Raw genomic sequence first — 16,277 nt, 5'->3', positions numbered from 1 at the left:
GATCTCCAAGGCTCCTTCCAATGCTGCGGTCTGTGAATTACCCCTTGGGCATAGAGAGCAATGCATTGTCAGAAACAATTGCATCTAGCAGATTGTGTGAAGCAAATGACAGGTGCTGAGCTGTGTTGTTGCCATAGGGGTTTAGGATGGAGTTAAATGTACTTAAGTCAGATGAAGTCAAGTTTATCACAACTGAGCTATTTCTCCCTTGGAAGGGCCATCTCCTATGGAAAAGTAATTTCTGCAGCATAAATGTGCATAGGGCCTCTGCTCAGAATGGATTCTTGGCCACCAGACACAGTTTCTAGCCTATACTTTTGTGAAAGTTCTCTGATGTGCTGCACATCCTTTAGCCAAGATAGAACAACAGCCTTCTTCTGGGGTAACATTACTTTTCTATAAGAGACATTCTTTGCCCATGATTACTACTACATGATATCTAGCATTGTACTGGCAGTCTTGGCCAATGCTATAAGGAAAGAAAAAGAAATGAGAGATTTAAAAATTGGAACATAAAAGACAAAACTCACTATTAGCAACAGATACAACAGATCAAATACTAGAACTAATAAGAGAATTCAGCACCTTCACTGGATACAAATACCAACTTTCAAAAATCAACCAAATTTCTCTACATCTGCAACAACCAATTAGAAAATATAATAAAAATAATATACCAGATAATAAATAGACAGTAATAAAAAGAAGATACCATTCACAGTAGCAGCCAAACTATAAAGCAACTGCCTGTAGATGGAGAGGCAGTACAGTGGTTAAGAATATGGACTCTAAACTATTTGAATCCAGGTTCTGTTAGTTGCTTGCTGTGTGTTCTTGGGCAAGTTACTTATCTCTCTGGGCTCAGTTACCTCATCTGGAAAATGATGATAATAAAAGTACCATAGGTTTGTTGTGATTATTACATGGGTGAGCAGAAGCATAAAATAGTCTTTGGAGAAAATTTAATCAAGAACATAGAGTGATTTAATTTAAATGGGAAACACATACCCTTGGGTGGAAGATCTTGAGATATAAATAGCTCAAGTCTCTTCTAGTTAATTCACATATTCAATGCAATCCCAACACAAATTACAAATAACTTTTCTGAAGAACTTAATGATAAGCCTACTCTAAAATATATGAGAATAAAAGCCCATGAATATCTAAGTTAAACTTGCAAAGGAATAATAAAAATGGGGGAGTAGCCCTACCAGATATAAAGACATAGTTCAGAGCAATAGTAATAAAAATAGTGTTTGGCAAAAGGACAGCCAAATGGACCTTTAAAACAAAATAGAAAATTACAGACAGACTCATATATATGCATATTTAATATAAAGATACAATGGCACCCAGAACAATCAGGGAAGCATGGATTGTTTACTAGAAAATTCTCACTGTAAGGTGAAAAATAAAACTGGACTCCAACCTAAAACAACATACAGAAGTGAAGCCACCTGGAAGTAGGTTAAAGACTAAATGTGAAAAGTAAAATTATTACAATAGTAGAAGAAAATGTAGGAGACTATCTTTGTCACTTAAGAGTGGGAAGGACTTCTTAAAAACATCAAAGCCCCAAGCCATAAGTGAAATACTCATAAATTTGATTATATAAAAATTAAGAATTTCTGTAGTATGATTTCCTGTTAACCATTGACAAAGTTAACAGATAGCTGACAAACTGGGAGAAGATATTTTGCAATGTCTAAAACCAATAGGAGAGTATACAAGGAACGCCTACAAGTCAGCAAGAAAAAGAAACCCCAATGAAAATGGGCAAAACTTATGAATGGGCAATATACAAAGAGGAAACCTCAAAGGCTAACCAGCATCATGGGAGGCTCAGATATATTATAATCTGAAAAATGCCAAAGAAAATAAGAATAAGATATCACTTTGTACCTTTTAGACTGGCAAAAATGAGTACATTGGATATTGACAAATGTTGGTGAAATGTAGGATTCTAGGATCTTTTATATAATGCAAATAGACTGATGCAGCTATACTAGAGGGCATTCTGGCGTCTAGCTTTGGTCAGATTAAGTATATGCATACCTGATGACCCAGCATTCTACCTTGGCATGTACATCCCAAAGAGATTCTTATACAGGTCCATAAAGCCTGTATATGAAGATGTTCTTTAAGTCACTGTTTGTAGTGGTGGGAGTTGAAGGCAATCTAGTTGCCCACCAGTGGGTAAATGAGTAGGTGAAATGTGAGGGATCCACTTCATGGAGTACTCTGCAGCAGTTAGAAATAATGGGCTAGGGGGCTTCCCTGGTGGCGCAGTGGTTGAGAGTCTGCCTGCCAATGCAGGAGGCACGGGTTCGGGCCCTGGTCTGGGACGATCCCACATGCCGTGGAGCAACTAGGCCCGTGAGCCACAACTGCTGAGCCTGCGCGTCTGGAGCTTGTGCTCCGCAATGGGGGAGCCCGCGATAGTGAGAGGCCCGCGCACCGCGATGAAGAGTGGACCCCGCTCGCCGCAACTAGAGAAAGCCCTCGCACAGTAACGAAGACCCAACACAGCCAAAAAAATAAATAAATTTATAAAAATAAAAAAAAAAGAAATAATGGACTATATGTACATGCATCAACATGGGTAGATCTTTAAAACATAATACTGGGTAAAAATATAAAGATAAAAACAGAGTAAGATCTGTATATAACACTAGAGGTAGACAATTAAACCCCTTGGAGTCAGATTTGTTTGGGAATACAAAAAATTTGGATTTTAGAAAGTGAAAAGGTAACATCTCATGATTGAACACAATATTTCTGCAGCAAAATGTAGGAATGGTTATATTAAGTGGATAAAGGCTACAAATAACCTCACATCCCGTGAGTCATATTTTGCTGCTAAGTGAGCTTAAGAAAAAAAACTTTGGTGTCCAAAGCTGTGAGGTTTCAGAATTGTAAGTGATTGTGGACTTCCATATACTTTAATGAGAAGAATATATTCAAAATGGTACACATTATACAAGGACACCTGCAAACAAAAAGATACGTGTTAAACATATTAAGATAGATCCCATTGAGGAGTGATGGGAATGAGAATAAGGAATGGAGATAAATAAAATATAAGTATACACACATATAAAATATAAATATAAGTATAAAATGTAAGTATACACACATATAAAAGAAGGGACCTGTGATGTCATGAATTGAAGAATATGATCAACTTAATCCTCTTCATCTGAAGTCCTTATTCAGATTCAGTCCTTTCTAAGCAGATAACTCGATAGTTGTTTGCAAACTTTAATTGTAGTTTAGTATATTCAGATAGTTTTTCTATTAGTCATTCCTTTCCCTTTCAGTTTGAGCAGTGGGCCAATCTGAGATCTCACCTAGTAGATCCATCACTGGGAATCAAAGGTCTTTTCAGGAATTTGGCAGAATGTATTAAGGTTCTGTATCAGAGTTTCTCAACTGGAGGCGATCTTGTTCCCCAGGGGACATTTGGAAATGTCTGAAGAAATTTTTGGTTATCATAATGGGGGAAGGGGGTTGCTACTGGCATCTAGTGGGTAGAGAATTGATGTAACATGTTGCTAAACATCCTACAGTACACAGGATGGCTCCTCGCTTCCCCAAACTAAAAGAAGTTATACCATCCAAATTATCAATAGTGCTGGATACCTGCAATAGTACCAAATATGAGTAGTAACTCAGGCTACCTGCCTTCATCATTATTCTTCTCCGTGAGTAGACATGTTCATAGTCATAGGCTCTGAACAATAGACTTAGGACTGTATCTTTGGTGCCATAATTTAGAGTGGCAGCCCATTCTTGGAAGAAGTGAGATTCCAAAGAGACTTGTGATCAGTTGAAACTGTAAATGTGAATCTGTAGGTAGGTGTTGTAAACACTAGCATCCTTCATAATATAGCAAGGACTCTGCTGTCAGATTTCCTGCAGTTCTATTCTATAGGGACTACTGAATTTGAGCATAAATCAGCTGGTGTTCGCATGCCATCTGACAGTGTGGGGGTCCAGTACAGCTCTGCTCTTAAAAGGTGACCTGTTAGCTAAGAGGCAGAGCCTTATGTTCCTGGCTGCATATACCAGCCTCAAACATGACATGCTGATGAGGCTGGTTCCATGGAGCAATTTCTTCTTTGGTGGTGAGGTGTTTCAGCAGCAGGGAGAACAGTAGTGAGCTGAGCCAGAGAGGCTACGGTAGAGTCTACAGTAACTTTGCATCTATGATCCAAAGACTTAGGTTCTAGCCCCCTTCTGCGACTTGGTAACCATGTAAGCTTAGACAAGCCACTGCCTTTCCTAATTTTCATATCTGCAAAGTGGAGACGGTAATCCCTGATTGTCTAGCTTTGTCATATGAATCAGATCATATAATGACCAGGTAAGACTTTTGTACAGTGGTAGTGTCATCGCTATGAGATATCACTATACAATGAGAGGTGCAGTTATTATTTTTGGATTAAGGCACACACTCACCAGTTTCTTCCATAACTGCCTCTTTGCACTCTTTTAAATGTTAAGTGGCAACTTCCCAATGAGGGGGGAAGGGGAGTCCTAAATATTCATAGCACTGTTTCTACAGGCAACATCCGTATGTTATCATACTGTCTTGAAGAACCTCAAAAGTATTAACAGTGGTCTTCAAGAAAAAATTCCAGGAAAGGTGTTGTTATTGCTTACTGATGCTCCAGAATAAAGATTTTTATGAATATTGTTGCAAACTTTTCTGCATCTTGAGACAGTTAAGCAAACAAACAAAAATGATACAGCTCCTGGGCATTGCAGTGTCATGCATGATGATATCACCTGATGCTTAGACATTAAAAAGAAAAGAAATGATGAATTTGACTATATAAAGAATAAACATTTCTACAAGAAAAAGATACCATAGATAACATTTAAAGACAAATGATAACCTCAAAAAAAATTTGCAACGGCGTATGACAGATCAAGGGCTGATCTCCTTAGTATATGAATGTGAATATTAAAAAGAAAAAAAGCCAACAATCCAATAAAAAATGGGCAAAGGATATGAATAGACAGTTTAAAGAAAGAAAAATACAAATTACTTAGAAACATATGACAAATACTCGGCTGCACTCAAAATTAAAGAAATGCAAATTAAAATTACTAGATATGATTTTTAACCTGTAATTTGCAAAACTGGAAAGTTTGATGACTTATGGGTATGTGGAAATAGGTTTCCATATTCTGTTGGAGGGAGTATAATCCAGTGCAGTATATTTGGAGGGTTAGTTGGCAATAGCTATTAAAATAAAAAATATATGTATACTTTTGCTCAGCAATTCCACTTCCAAGTATTTATCCTGTAAACTATTTGCACGTATACATAAAGACTGATTTCCATTAAAAGTATTATTTTTAATATCAAAAGACTCGAAACATTCTAAATGTCCATTAATAGAGAATTTCCTCTAAGTTTCAGCATTTTTGCTTGATTTGTAATATAAACATTGAATCTGTCAGTGGATTAACCATCTACTGCTGAGGCAGGGGCTTTTGTGTCTGAATCCATCCATCCATCCATCCATCCATCCATCCTTCCATCTTCTCACTCTTGTTTTGAAGAATATTCTACATGTGTGCTACGCACATTTAGATCTTCTCTTTTAACTATTATGTGCACTCACATTAGTTTACTGGCTGGAGCCTTTCTAGCCTCTGGCCTGGTAGAGTGGAAAGACCATGGGCTTTGTTTGCAGTACTGGGTTAAAATCCAGCCCCCGTCACTTTCTAACTGTGCAATTAGGGCAATTTCATTAACTTTTCTGAACTTCTATAAAATAGGGAGAAAAACACCTACCTGCTGGGGTTGTTGGGGCAACTTACTGGGATAATGTACACACAGTGAGACAATGGGTGGAGCCCTGTAACACAGCAGCATTGCCCTGAGCATGTCGCTATTTCCTTTTGTGGCATTGGTTTCTAAACAGTGACTAATGAGGCTTTAAATAATCCCTCAGGGGCCCATCACATACCTTATTCTTCACTGAGTAGAAGGGTTGGGGCTAGCATGTGATGCTGTAAGGCTCCTAATGCGGAAGGAAATGGAATATTCCTAGTTAAGGTGATCTTTTTTTTGCTTCTTAAAAAACAATGAACCTTTCTCAACATACAAGACCTGAGAAGTAGGCTGGTTACTACTAGCTTTTTAAAGTCCCCAAACAGCCATTTTTATAGTTTTATATAGTCATTATTTATTTGTTTAGTCTCTAGCATTTTTCATTCCTCCACATTTGTATGGTCTTCTATCAGAGATAATGTTCCTTCTGCCTGAAGAGCTCCTTTGAGACTTTTTTTTTTTAAAAAAAGCACAGGTCTGCTGGCAACAAATTCTCTCAACTTTCGTTTGTCTTAAATGTCTTTATTTTGGCTTAATATTTGAAATACATTGTTGTTTGGCAGTTATTTTCTTTCAGCATTTTGAAGATGTTATTTGCAGTGTCTTCCGGCTGCCACTGTTTCTGTTTAGAAGTTGCTGTTTAATTGTTGCTTCTTTGAAGGTAATTTGGGGAGATAGTCTGGCTGCTTTTAGGATTTTCTGTTTTGTTTTGTTTTGTTTAGTTTTCCCAGAAACTTGGTTATGAACATTCCTAGGTGTGTGTGTGTGTGTGTGTGTGTGTGTGTGTGTGTGTTTGTATTTATCCTGCTTGAGGTTTGTAGTACTTCTTGATCTATACCTTGATCCCTTTAAATCAGTTTTGAAAAATTCTTAGTCATCACCTTTTCAGATATTGCTCCTATTGAGCTCAACTCAATTTCGCTCTGGAACCCTTCTGGAACTCCAATTACATATATGTTTGACCTTTTCACAATGTCTTACATGCTTTTTTATGTGATTTTCCACCCTTTTTTCTTCTTTTTTGGTTTGGATGCTTCCATCTGGATATTTTCTGCCAACCAATCTTCCAGGTTGCTAATGCATTCTTCATCTGTCTAAACTGTTTTTAAACTCATTTATTGAATTTTACAGTTTTAGAATTTATATTTGGCTTTTTTGTAATACATAGATTTCAGTTTTCTGATGAAATTCTCCACCTTGTCATCTATTTTCTTGAACATGTCAATCATGGTTATTTTACATTCTGTGTCTGATAATTCCGGTGTCTGGATCATCTCTGTGTCTGTTTCTATTGTGTATTTTTTCTCTTGTCCCTGTCTATTTGTATGCCTGGTAATTTTTGATTGAATGCCAGACACTGCATATGAAAAATTGTGAAGATTCTCAATGATGTTAACTCTGGTAGACAGTCAGATTAAAAGCAGAATACCTTAAACCAATCAGGGAATAAGCTTACTTGAGGCTGGGTTTTAAGCCTTTACAAAGGTTGTTCTATATCTATTTATCCTTATTTCTAGGATGTAGTCCCATCAGTTCCAGCTGAAAGCAGAAGGTGTTTACCATGGCCACTCTGCTTTGGTAGGCTCTGAATGCTAATGTTTATTTATCCAGCACTGTGGTACTGTCATTAGCTCTGTTTAGTTTCTCAGTCACTTAACAGCCACTTTTTGTTCTGCCTCTCTCTTAACCTGTTCTGCTTACTAACTGGCAAATATGTAGAGTCAAAAAACAGATAATTCTATTTACTTATTATTTTTTTACGTTTTTAAAAAATTTATTTACTTATTTTTGGCTGCGTTGGGTCTTCGCTGTGCACAGGCTGTCTCTAGTTGTGGCGAGCAGGGGCTGCTCTTTGTTGCCGTGCGTGGGCTTCTCATTGTGGTGGCTTCTCTTGTTGCCGAGCATGGGCTCTAGGCACGTGGGCTCAGTAGTTGTGGCTCGTGGGCTCTAGAGCGCAGGCTCAATAGTTGAGACGCACAGGCTTAGTTGCTCCGCGGCATGTGGGATCTTCCCGGACCAGGGCTCAAACCTGTGTCCCCTGCATTGGCAGGCAGATTCTTAACCACTGTGCCACCAGGGAAGTCCCAAAGCAGATAATTCTATTTAAATGAGTTCTCTGCACTTTCTTTCCCTCCAAAATCTTGGCATCTCAAGTCCTGGTTCCTTTGGTGGCCCTGATCTTCCATATTTGTCTCTCCAGTGAATCTGGCAAAACTTCTGCTCACCTTTTCTGCTTTTTAACAGCCACTTTCTGCTCAGCTTCTCTGTCCTCTATCCATTATAAATATGAGTCAGCAGATGACTCAGTGGGGATTGTAGAATGTCAGGCTTATCTCAGTGAGTTTGCCTTCTTTCAAGGATCTTGACTCTTCAAGCCCTGGCTGCCTTGGTGGCTCTTCAATGTTTTCAGACATTAAAATTTTTTTTTTAATTTAACTCTTCTAGGTGTTCTCATGGGAGGATTTTCTTGCTACAAGCTACCTGCCATGGCTAGAAATAGAAACCAAATAACCATTTTAAATACAGGGTCTGCTCAGAGTTCCAAAGTTGAAGTTTAAATTCAGAGTGATTATGACAACTGATGGTGTTCTCCTTTTTAAAAATAATATACTGTCCTTGGTACTAGAAGAACTGTGATGGACACAGAATAATAGTAATGACTTATAACATAAGTCATTACTATTATCATCCCCATTTTTATAGATGAGGAAACTGAGGAACAGGGCATCTCAGTCAGTCACTGAAAGTCATATAGCTAGCAAGTAACAGTGCTGGGATTTGAACCCATGTGGTATAATTCTTGAGGTCACTCTTAACAGAAGCATAGGACATTAAACAAGGTCTTATTATTGAGAATGTAGTATGATACTCTTTCTCTCTCCCTTCCCCCAGATCTATAACAAGCAATAACAAATATACAGAGAGACCTTTATACCATAGCATCCTTCAGGAACTCACTGGATTTTTCTTTTCCATTTGTATCCCCTACAAGCCTTTCACAGAGCTGGGCACATGCAGATTCACAATAAAACATTTTGATTTCCAGTGTAAAGCTGAGGTCTGAAGTTATATTTTATCATTTGTCTTGTTGCTTTTCTTGTGTTACCGTTAAGAATTCAGCAACACATATTGCATTTATGAAAATGAAATTTAGGGATACACAGTATGATTGTGCAGCCCCAAAAGATAGTTTAGGGCAAAATCTATCCTGTGCTTTGCTTGTCAAGCTAAGGGATACCCACTGCAGCAGGGAGGAAAGGGCACCTTTTTCTCATTCAGTTTCTGGACAACTCTAAGTTAGAATTTTTCTCTAATCTATCTCACAGGAGGAATTACCCATCTTTTCTGGCCAAAGCAGTTGAACAGGAAGATGTCTAAACCCAACTGTTTGTTATCGTATACCTCTGTTTATTTGGGACCCACTGCATGGGAAATTTACAGGGTCTGATGACACTGATCTCAGAGTAAGGAGAAGGAAAATAGGACAGGAAAGCACTGGGCATATTTGTACTTCAGAAAGGGAAGAGTTGAATCAGTTTTCTGTTCTCAAATGCTATCTTTGGTGTCAGACCAAAGCTTTTTGTTTAGTAGATTTCCAGAGAAGAAACTCCAGGTGAAAGTAGCAGCCAGGGCCTTTTCTGATATCCTACAATTTCATTTCCTCTGTTGTTTTCGCAGCATGAAATGCCCCAGTGTTTCTCTCCTAACCAGTGACATAAGTTTACCCAATGTCAAGGAACTCCAAAGACCTTAGAGCACATTCTGTATATTTATTCCACTGGTAGTAATATCCTTTTAGACAATGGACACAGAGCAATGTTGAGAGGTTTCTCTCCAGAAGCTGAGAACTAATGTTTCCACACCCAGTAAATATTTAGCTCTATAAAAAGGTTAAGCAAATATATTCTCATAAAGCATGTGAAATTGATCTATTTTGGATTTAAATAGAGCTAAACCAATTTCATGCAACAATTTTAGGGCATCTATCTAATAAACAACTTTTTACAAGTGATTTTATATATCTTGGGATCATCTCAACCAAAAATTCTGGGAATAGGCAAACAAAAAACTCACTGAATTCTAAGCAAAGTTCCAGCAGACCTTTCACATTAATTGGAATAACTTTTTCTTTGTTAAGTTGCTCAGGGACTTTTTTAAAAAAAACAGTGATCTCTTTTGAGAGGCTCTGGCCAAAATGCAGTGGATTGATGCTTATGAGATCTGTTTATGATGATGAATTACAAGGCTGTTTATGCTGATTCCTTCTTTTGCTGGAAAAAAAAAATCCAAATTTGAGCCATTGGCCCTTAAATAAATGTTTCCCTTTAAATAATAAAGAAAAACATACCATTGTTAAAATAATGTATAAAGGGCAGAAAACACCTTTCAGAAGACCCTCTTTGCTTCTAGGTGGAAGCCAAATAGGCTAGTATTTTTAGAATGCTGAGGCTTTGTGTATGGATACAATAATTGAGTGACTTCAGCTACTTAAACAGTCTTGTTAAACAGGGAAGCTTGGTACTTTTTCTGACTGTGTTTAGGGGATTTTGTACCCAAATATTACTCTGGAATGATCTGGGGAAGGGTGATTTTACTGGTTACTGGTAATAGTTGCTAATATTGACTGCATGGTATGTTCTAGGGACCGTACTAGGCAATTTTATATTATTTAATTTAATCCTCACAACAACCCTATGAGCTAGATACTATCCCCGATTTACAAGGAAACTGAGCTTTAGTGAGGTTAAATAACTTTCCTAAGAAGTAGAGCTGGGATTTGAACCCAGCATATCTTTGCTACTCTATTAAAATACAGTGGCATGAGGGGGATGCTTGAGATTAGTGGGAGGGGAGTGTAAGTTAATATAAACTTTTTGGAAAGCAGTTTTGAAATACTTATCAGAAGCCTTTTAAAAATACCATATATTTTGACCAAATAATTACACTTCTGAGGGTCTGGTTTAGGGCATTGTTCAGAGAGTTAGACAATGATTATGTACAAGAATGTTCACTGCAACATTATTTATAAGAGTTTATAATATAGGTTGAAAACTAATGGTCTCTACTAATTATAATAGGCACATAATATAAATTATGACAAAGGCATAGTTGGAACATTGTGCATCTTTTAGTAATAATATTAAAAAACGTATTTTGGGGAAAATGTTCAGAATTTGCTGTCAGGTGAAAAAGAGAGATATAAAACCATAGATGTATAGTATGATAATAATGATGTTTAAAATGGAAGGAAATCCAGCAAAATGTCAACAATGCCTATCTGCGGATAATGGATTATGAGTAATTTTTATTTTCTCCTTTATGCTTTTTGATATTTAAAATTTTTATCTAGAATGAGTACGAAGTACTTTTATAACCAGAAGAAAACCCTATTATTAATTTTGTTTAAACTGAAGAACAATAAATTAACCAACATTGCAATTTCCATTGTCAGCAAATCACCTTTTGCTTTTAATTAAAAAAATTTGTTTTGCTCTAACTTAGTCCTTTTTTTGCTGTGCAATTTCTAGAATATCACTGTAGAAGAAATCATCATCACAGGCAGATATCTTGGAGCAGAGTGACGCCCTGTGTTTACTCGAGGCTTGCCCTAAGCGCTGTCTGTAAGTGCTCTCCTTGGGTGCATTTAAATCCCCTGGACCTTCCCAGCAGATGGTAAGGAGACACCCAAAGGCAGGGCTCAGGGAGCTGCAATCAAAGTGCATCAAAACATGGAGAACATGGTCAGAATATATCCTCTGAAATTGATGCTAATCAAAGTAGTAGAACAGAGCTCCTACAAAGTAAAGACGCCTTCAGAGAAAAATTGTGAATACATTCTTTTGTTTATCCAGCAAATATTTATAGACCACCTTCCATGTTAGAAATTCTGTGTTAGGAGGGCTTGGGAAAGTTAGTATAAGTCAGCCATGATAAGCCCACGAGGCTGCCTGAGTTTTTGTTAGGGTGACAGAGGGTCTCCAATCAGGGGAGCAGAGAATCTCTCAGCGTAGTTAAGAGTCTGGCAAAAGGAGTTTTCAAATCTGATTGAAGTTGGGAGGTATTGTGAGGTAAGACCTGAATAATGAACATAAGGGAAACTTAAATCACCTCCCAGGTACGAAGTCCTACCTGTGTTCCCTCCTTGCCGGAACTGTTTATAAGTGGGAAAGATGCTGTTTATAAGTGGGAAAGCGGGGTTGGGTGGGCAGTGGTGAGGGAGAAGGAGTGCAGACGTCCACTAAGCAGTGTCTAATGAATAGAAGACTGAGAAGTGGTAAGACACAACTAAAGCAGACCCAATTCCATCCTTCTCCTTCTCCTTTTAAAAGTCTCAGACTAGAATCTCAGATTCCTTCGGCCAATATCATAATGAGTTAGAACACCTCTACAAGTGCTCATCCCTAATTCTCTGGTCTGACCTGGCCACCTCTCCACCGGCATCTCCCACAACTCTCCCTCTTGTTCGAGTTGCTCCAGAGACACTGGCTTTTTGGCCATGAAACATGCCAGGCATGTTCTCACGTCAGATGTTTTGCCCTTCCTGTTCCTTCTCTGCACCACTGTTCCCATGGTCATTCACACGTCGGATCACATGTCTCTCCCTCATAGTCCCTTCCCTGCCATCTTATGTAACACACTCTCTTCCCTCCCCCTGCCCCCTGGGACTCTCCAGCCCCCTACTCAGTTTTATTTTGCTTTCCTAGCACTTACCACTATTTGACAATATATTATATGTTTAATTGTTTGTTTACTGCTTATTGTCCTGCATTAGAATGTATACTCCATGAGGGCAGGGACTTTGTCCATTTTATTCACTATTGTATTCCCAGCATATAGAACAATGTTTGGTACATAGTAGGTGCTCAAAAAATAGTTATTGAGTAAATAAATAAATGAACGTACTTTTCTGGAGGGTTTTGTATCCCATATGGTTTGGGAATATGTATCAAAACATAAAATGATACATACCTTTGACCTAGCCAATCCAACTTCTTAGATTTGCATTAAGGAGGTAATGATACAGTTGAAAAATAATATACATAATAAGGTTAATCGCAGGATTGTTTACAGTAACACACAGAGTGAGAATCTAAATATCCATTAGTGGAACATTGTGATATAGGCAAACAAACTGACATTGTTATATGTAAATCAATATTGATCAACGTGGAAAAATGTTTACAACATGTTAGGGGGTAAGGAAAATTGATTCAGGAACAGCATATATGGAATGATCGCATCTTAATAAGATTCTTTCGTACTTTGTATGTATCTGTGCATAGAAGAATGTGAGGAAAGGTATTCACTAAAATAATAGCAGTAATCTTGGTGGGTGGGAGTGGAATTTGGGGTTCTTTTTATTGTTTCTGTATACTTTGTGTATTTTTTAAAATAAATGACCTTGTGTATTTCTGAAAAAAATGTAAACAAAGCTAATAGAGCTGTTCTATAAAACGTTTTTTTCTACTCTAGAGCTGATTCTAGTCTACCCTGTGTCAAAGCAGCCCACGGGTGACTGACTCATCAGCTGAAATTCCAGGAAGAGGTATTGCAGGTTTACCTCCTGGCTCCCACAAGGGACGTTCGCTGTCCTTCTCGATGTTGTCATTCCTTTTCTCCATTGCCCCGCCACTGCCCTAATTTAGACTCTTTCCTGGTCATGTGGACCAGATAGCAGTTGCCCCCTAAGTGGTCTTCCTGCCCCCTCCTGTCTGTCTCCTCCAATGGAGCAAACCACAGTAGCTCCCTGTGACCAGCGGCAGACTCCAAGCTCTCAGCCAGCCGTCTCGAGCCTTCCACACACAGCCCCAGTTCTTGCCCTAACCTCATTCTCAACCACTCCCTTCTTCTTCTGCCGTTTTACCTGCCTGGTATCTTTGGCTGTACCTTACATATTCATGCCTGTCCTTCTTTTTCTCTGGAATTTCTCCCTCTCTGCCTTCTCTTCTCTTACAGCCCATCTCACTTTCAACTTTTTCATTCTATGCCCTAGAGAATGACCTTTCAGAAAAGCTAGAGTACTTAAAATCTGTATTAATGCTTTGCTTCTTAGGAAATTGGTTTCTTTTAATTTAAGTAATGTGTATGTATGACTGGTAAACTCTTTGAAGGCAGGAAGTATTTCTTATGTTTTCTTGCATTATGCACTGAATCTATTTGTTTATTCATTCAGCAGATATTTGTTGAGCACCTGCTGTGTACATGACCCTGTGCTAGGTTCTTGAACAGAGCAATGAATGCTTGGAAGCCACTGTGAAGGGCCTTACTCATTTGAGATCTCTTGAGTGATAGTCTTCCTTCCAAACTGCACACCTACCAGTAATATTTGCTCTGTCCCTTCAACAAGGGAATGATTTGTAAGGAAGAGGGACCAGTAACTAACACTCGATTCGCCCTATTATCAATAAGGACTAACAAAAGGGCTTTGAAAGCAAATAGTCTCTTCTCTTTGTCCTTCAGGAACCACAAACCCTAGACTTTATAGAAGGAAACCTTCATCAGATTTCTTGATGAACAAAGTCTATTGAACCAGGCAAGCTTCCTGCTGAAGAGAGAGGACAGTCATAATGCTGAGAGGTGAGATCCTGAACGTTCCCAGACCGTTGTGAGCTGTCATATAGATCATTCTAGGATATAATTTCCATTGTGAACTGCAGCAATTATGTAATATCATACCATATACTTCCCAAGTTTTTCATGGATATTAGAAACCATGAGGTTAAATCTAAGAATGCCAAGAGACTACTTTAAAAAAAAACAAAAACAAAATATGAAGTTATTGTCATCAATAAATTTGAAAAGTTGCATAAATATGAGTAAGTAATCAAAGCTCTCAGTGGCTAAATTAATAAAATGCACACATTTCAGTACTTACTCTAGGTGTTTTAGGGGGATTCGGGGCCAATAATTTCCCTCGCTTTGCCAGACCATAAATTAAGTAGTTAACTATTTTTATTGAGAAGTGAATGAAAGATTCAGAACTCTGAGAGACAAACATAATACAAAGGGCTTTTTCAATAGAATCCCTTTTGCTATCTACTCAAGGTAACATTAAAAAATAATCGGTAATGTTTTTCTTTTGTCCCGAAAGTCCAAATGGGTATAGTCTAACCCCTTTCTTATAACCAAGATGATTCTCAGTAGACATCCAATTATAACATTTCCTTTCTCATTTAGACACTGAAAGGTCAACTTTATTTTTTAATAGAAATACCCCAAAGTAGCAAGTATCCATAATTTTTCAAGACACAGAGCAAGACATAAAATTTTTGCAAAATGTCTTTTGCTTGAATTCATTCCTTTGTGGTAGCATATTATCCTTTGGAAATGAGATATTGTGCACCGACAGCCCATATCATTCTCTTCTGGAGGTAGGTTCCAGATGATAGAAGTATTGTCACATGGTGTATAGCCAAGAGTTTTGGTCTATGGGAGTAGGATTTTTCAAAGGTATCTTTATCTTTTTTTTTTTTTCTTTCTATTGGGAAAAATGGCCATAAAGATGGCCATGCATTATATTATTCAGGAGGTAAGTATTGGTGTTATTTTAGAGACAAACTTTAATAAAATAGACATTTCTCTAGATCACTTTCCTAACAATGTGGGTAGAAGCAGCCAGGGTGGGTCTGGTGGCTACGTGGAGTTAGGGATCTGGCTTCTTTGATCTTCTTACTACACTTAACATGCAGCTTCTACTTTGTGGACCAACATGACTGTTCTGGCTCCAGCCAGCACATCTGCATTTCAGCTGTTGGGAAGGGGAGAGATGGAAGGGGAGAGCTCACTTCTTTCTCTCAGGGGTATGATCCCAAAGTTGCATACCTCATTCTACTTACATCCCACTGGCCAGAACTTAGTCAAATGGCTGCACCAAGCCACAAACATGGCTAAGAAATGTCAACTTTACTTAGGTGGCCTTATGACAAGCTAAAAACTCTATTCATGTGTAAGAAGATGAGAATGGAAATGAGGGGACAACTGGCAGCCCCATCCCATGTACAAACCAGGAGGGAGAATAAAGGAGAATGAAAGAATTGGAGAAGTTAAGAAAGAGGGAGAAAGAGAATGGGAGAAGGAAAAGGCAAAGGTTGTCTTGATAAACGTAGACTATATATGGTGTTTTCTTTTTTCTGTTGGTCAGTTGACTCTAGACGTCTGAATTTATTTCTGATCACTGCAGTTTGCAATGCAATAAACCTCCGTTTATCTCTTCTCAGTAGCTCTTATTTACTCAACTCCATTCAAAGAATAACTATTTGTGAGTGCTTTCTGCAAACCTGAAACTGTGGTAGGTGTCAGACATACAGTGGAGAAAAAGAAAGATCAGTCCCTGCCTTCAAAGAATGATATGAAAGCGTGAGGTGGGGGAACAGATACTAATCAAGTAATTGAAAAATGATGAATGATATAAAATGAGGGGTACAGGGAG

General features: G+C 38.1%; 1 long non-coding RNA gene across 1 annotated transcript in view; it reads left to right on the top strand.

The window, feature by feature from the left end:
• The window catches only part of LOC309660448, a 35,623-nt gene that overhangs the window by 2,025 nt on the left and 17,321 nt on the right, over positions 1-16,277 (top strand). Inside the window, exon 2 of the long non-coding RNA XR_014263406.1 lies at positions 14,309-14,425. This is a non-coding gene — a long non-coding RNA (uncharacterized lncRNA). The remainder of the gene's footprint in view (positions 1-14,308; positions 14,426-16,277) is intronic.

This window comes from Balaenoptera physalus, assembly GCF_965194825.1.
Source record: "Balaenoptera physalus genome assembly, chromosome: 4".
NCBI classification, from domain to species: domain Eukaryota; kingdom Metazoa; phylum Chordata; class Mammalia; order Artiodactyla; family Balaenopteridae; genus Balaenoptera; species Balaenoptera physalus.
The sequence above is the reverse complement of the archived record's forward strand: the minus strand, read 5'-3'. Positions and strand labels throughout refer to the sequence as shown.